The following is a 5,389-nucleotide window of genomic DNA, read 5'->3' as shown; positions in this document are numbered from 1 at the left end:
CGGCTCTCTTACTGACCTAGACCTGTGCCATGGCTGTTCTGAATCTCCTGCCTGCGGAGAAGAATTGGAAGGGTGGCTTGCGCAGTCCTGTCTGGTCTCTGTGATTGTCTAAAATCTGACCTCCTTCCTGTGAGTCAGGGCCAGGTGGGTGCTAGGGACAGAACCTTTTCCACGGCTTCCTGGTGCTTGCACGAGACTCGAACCCCACACCCTTCCTCGCAGCAGCCTTGGCTCGGCGTCCACAGAGAAGAGGACCGTGGTGTCAGCTCATTTCTCGGGAGAGGCTGGGGTGCCCATGTGCCCAGGGACAGGGCCAGCAGAGCACACTGCATGTCCTCCGCCACACACCGTGCTGATCCAAAGCCAGTCCTCGGAGCAGGCACTGGGGAAGTGTTGCAGAACAGCTAGCGTGCCCTCCTGGCCAGACAGGTTGTATTAGCAAGGTTTTAATTTATGATGCCACGCAGCCTAAACTGAGTAACAGAGCACTGAACTCAGGGTGTCATTTCACAAGAGAGGACATGTCTGTGTTTACGATGTGTCCACTGCTTAGGTTCAGAAACCACAGCTGCCTCTGTGTGCGTGCTCCCAGACTCACGAGACCCCAAGGCATGCGGCCCACCTCAAGAGTTCTCTGAACCACCTGAGAGCAGCAGTGGTTGTCCTTACGCGGGAGGTGACATTTGCTGGGAATTGCCGCGGCTCTGCTGGTCACGGTTTAACTTGGGTCTCTGCTGCAGAGTTACCCACCTTCTCCACTAGTGTAGCAGAGTCCCTTGGGACTTGTAAGGTTTACATAAGTCACAAAACCCATGTGAACCACGAGCCGTGAAGAGGAGGCCTCTGGGGCTCTCAGCCTCGCCAGACAGTGCTGAACGACTGGATGGACTGAGAGACCCATGAGATACTCATTTCTCCCCGCGGCATTTACAGTGCTATATTGTGAGTCTGTTTCTTTGTAGTAAAGACAGAAATTACCACTGGTCTCTTTGTTTCTAATGGTGGTGAAGTAAGAAACTTTGATCTTTCTTAATAAACACAGCTGTTAGCCTGACATGGAGCCAAATCCAGGCGAGATCTCCACTCTGTCCAGAATGAAGCACAATCTCTGCAACTATCTCAAGTAAGTGCTCTTTTAGGAAATCTCTGTTTTTCAGACAGTGTACAAGGAAAATAAATCTCAGACAACTAACCTTTAAAGCAAGCCAGGGGCAAGTAATGATAAATTACACCCTAGAGATAAAGAGGATGCAGACCATAACCACGTAAGTTCATGTTAGTTCATTCGGACTTGGACTACGGTTATCAGAAATGGCGAAGTTCCATTCAGCTGCAGCTGGGCCATTCTGCTACGTTTTACTGAACATTTTTCTACTATCTTAATGTGATGTTTTCTTTTCTTCCACTAACACTAATGAAAACTAGGTGCTTGAAACAGAATAACTTGATATTTTCTTTTTTGGTTTTATTTTGTTTTGTTTGTTTGTTTGTCTTTTTGAGACAGGGTCTCCCTTTGCAATTCAGGCTGGCCTTGAGCTCACTTTGTAGCCCAGGTTGGTTTTGAACTCACAGTGATCCTCTTGCCTCAGCCTCCTGAGTGCTGGGATTACAGGTGTGTGTCATCACACCCAACTTTGATGCATCTTTTCTTATAATTATCGAATAATCATTTTGATGGCCAACTACCCAAAAATTAATCCTCTCTGAGGTTGAAGTTTCCTGGCATGGCCACATGTTCTGTAGAGCTGGTTCTCCCGAGCATTGGTCACTGGCGAACAACCCCTCTCCAAATTGCCTCGCTCCAGGAAGCATCTTCGAGAGAGGCCCTCGATCGCCATCTGTCACGCCCTCGAACCCGAGTGCTAGCTTTACCCTGGCCGACTTCCTGGGGGCTGGATGTGGAACAAGGCTGGGGCCTCAGTCTCTCCTCCTGCCCCGGAGGCCCCGCCCACAAGCACAGACCCCAGGCCTGTGGCGCAAACCTGGGGTCACACGTTTCCACCCTGTTCCTTTCCCTGTCACCCCACTGCCATTGACCTGAAACATGTTCACCTGGGTGTACAACTGGGGCCTAGAGATACCAAATACCACAAATATGTGGCATGACTGTGTTCTCTAAAAGTATATGCAGACCACCACCATTGGGATCCTGGGCCCCTGGGATGATCCAGATGCCCAGTCGAACTTGCTTACGTGTTTCTAACAGACTTTGGCCTCAGCTGCCCTGGCATTCACCTGCTTCTACCCAGAAACACCTTGGCAGATGGAAGAAATGGGTGCCAGGGACTCCAGTCCTATTGGGACAGAGTGGCCTTTGCAGAGCCCATTCAGAAACCTGGGGAGTCTAGGACGCCCCAGGACCATGTGTGTATATACACGGGCTTCTTGGGCTGAAGCTGAGCCCAGTGGTAGGTGGCTTCTCATTCGCATGCACAAGGGCCTGCATTTTGTTCCCCAGAACCACGGAACAGAGGCAGACACTGAACCCCTGTCTGTAGGGTTCATAACTTCTGACTTCTTTTTTTTCCTTCTGTAGTACTGGGGGTTGAGCCCAGAGCCTTCACACTGAGCTGCAGCCCCAGCCCTGTTGCCGGCCTGAGCTCACATTTACAATCCTCCTGTCTCCGCCTCCTGTAGTGCTGGGTTACGGGTGCTACCATGCTGGACTGGCCATTTTTAAAAGGAAATAGCAAAGACTCAAATATAAGTTTTGGAATTCAGAAACAAGGCTTCGGGAAGAAATGCTGATGTTCAACTCCTGGCAAACTTTTTAATGACTTTATGTGGTTGTGATTCAAACCTGACCGTGCTAAGTCATTCCCCAAAACTGCCGGGCAGAGATAACTAGAAACAGCTGATAGAGGTATTGTTTACTCTTTTTTAAATAAGTAGTTTATTCTTTGAAGAAGGCAGGCCTGTCATGGTGACACACACCGAGGAGGCCGAGGCAGGAGGATCACTACTGAGTTCAAGGCCAGCCTGGGCTACAGAGTATGAGGCCAGCCCGAACAGCATAGAGAGATTCTGCCTCGAAAAGACGGTTGAGTTCTGTTAAAGCTAAATAGACTCTGAGCAGCCTTTTTGTTTTGTTTTGTTTTTTGAGCCAGAGTTTTGCTGTGTTGCTCAGGACGGCCTTGAACTCACTAGGTGGCCCAGAATGACCCTCCTGCCACAGCCTCCTGAGTGCTGGGATTACTGGCATGTGCCAGCGCACCTGGCCAGGCCTCCCCATTTCTACCTCCAGCCAAAGGGAAGAAGAAAATCTTAGTGAATCTGAGATAAAGAACCGTAACTCAAAAAACAGTGATGTTACTGCTGCCACAAAGAGTGCCTGTGGGTAAAAGTTTTCCTTCCTTCCACATCTTCTCGATGAAAAAGCCTGCTGACTTCGCAGCTCAGGTTGCAAAGCTTGGTGATTCCCCAGTTCACCAAGAGAGGAAGGTGGCGCATGCGCAGTGTCCAGGGCGCGGACAACTTGGATGGGCGGGTAAGCTAACAGCAAAGGGGCTTCCTGGTCCTCTAGGGCAGGGACAGGGAGACACTGGGCTCCCCGGGGTGACCAGGTCCTGTGCTGCGCAGGGTAGGGTTTCCAGCTGCTGATGTCCTGGACTAGTCGGCTACAACTGCCGCACTTAGCCAATTCCCGTCACTCCTGAGGGCCACAGTGGGGAGGTGGTAAGAATGAGGGCCACAGATCTGTCCTCTCCTCGAATGCCCTGCCCACCTAAGGGGAGGGGCACCCTGAGACTGGGAGAAACACAGAAAACAAGCAGCCATCTCCTTCCTTCCCTGCCTCCGAGCTCACCTGTGACAAAATCAAATGATAGCAGTTTTTGGTAATTGACATAAAGGCAAAGATAATTGGAAAACTTAAACTGGTCACTGCCTGTGTATGAGTAGGTGGCATGCAGGGTTTCTACTAGTCTTCAGTATCATCTGCTTTTTTGTTTGTTTTTGTTTTGTTTGTTTGTTTTGAGATAGGGTCTCACTATGCAGTTCAGGATGGCCTTGGGCTGTTTAGCCCAGGCTGGTCTCGAACCTGTAAGCATCGGCCTGCCTCAGCCTCCAGGGTGCTGGGATTACAGGAGTGCACCACCATGCCTGGCTTATTTGCTACGTTTGCCTCCAGAACTCATGACAGGTAGATCTGATGATGCATTTTTACTACTGACAAAAAGCCCAAAGGAGAGGTGTATACCTCAGGGGATTTCTGGTGGCTCCCCAAGACTTCAGCCATAGATGATGCTTACTCTTCCTAGAAGCTCAGTAATTTAGATGTGAAGGCACTGTTGGTGACTGATGAACCCTAATTCCAGAGGTGGGGGAGGCTTGGCTCCGGAGAGGACGGGTAGTGGGGCATCTGCCTGTGTACCCAGCCGATGGCAGGGGTTCACAGGAACTGCACGGGCGTGGATACTGTGGTCAGCAGGCCCTCGAGTCATTCAGCAGGTACCCGCTCCTGCACAGAGGCAGGTCGGTGTCACCACGCTGCACGGGTGTCCAGCTGAGCAGACAGGGCTAACGCGAGCTGAGACCAGGCCGCACAGAGCATGCCATGGACACCTGCGTGCAGGAGCGTGACTTCTGCTCTTGGCTGGGGAAGCACCACGGTGGGCTGGTGAGAATCCAGAAATCCCTTCAAATCCATAGCGATAAAACAAAATTCATTTTTTTCCCTGGGGCCATCGAGAAGCACTGGCTGCGAGAAAACTTGAGGAGTAACACTTGACAGAAATGCCCACGCGGAGAGAGGCCCAGGCAAAAGGGGGCAGCGACACCCCACTGTCACAGGCAGGAAGAGGTGCCTGGACGCAGGCAAGGGGCAAACGCGTCTGCAGCACTCCCGGGGACTCCGCAGAGCTGAGAAGTCAGCTGAGTCCGGGGCAGTGGGTCTCAAAGGCCAAGTCACAAAAATAAAAGACTTAGGCCTCCACTACCCTAACCCACGAGGCCACCAAGGAAGCAGCAGTGAGGAAACGCTGTGTAAGGAAGGAGAGAGACCAGCCGCATGCTGCACAGCGCACAGTGCGCGGGGAGCCTTCCCTGCCGCGGCTCTTCCGGGGTTTCCACCTTACCCCAGAGACAGCCCTTGTCCCTCCCACAGCCAGCTGCACCCTGAGCTACTCATACAACAGACAGTGCTAAGCAAGGAAAACCGCAGCTATGAATGCACTTCCTGACTTTGTTTTTACTTTTTCTTTCTTTTCCTTTTTGTCCCCCACTCCCCGATTTCTAAGTCGCCACTAGTACTACGCCACCCCAGCTCCTAGCTTCTAGCTCTGAAGCCCTAGAGGGTGACGTCACAATCCGGATCCGGAACTACAAACCCCAGCATGCCGAGCGAAGAGGCGGTCCTTCCGGAAGTCGCCCAACGACTGGCAGATGCCGG

This window comes from Cavia porcellus, unplaced genomic scaffold, assembly GCF_034190915.1.
Source record: "Cavia porcellus strain 051 isolate PalLab524CR breed Dunkin Hartley unplaced genomic scaffold, mCavPor4.1 scaffold_8, whole genome shotgun sequence".
NCBI classification, from domain to species: domain Eukaryota; kingdom Metazoa; phylum Chordata; class Mammalia; order Rodentia; family Caviidae; genus Cavia; species Cavia porcellus.
Note: the sequence above shows the minus strand (reverse complement) of the source record.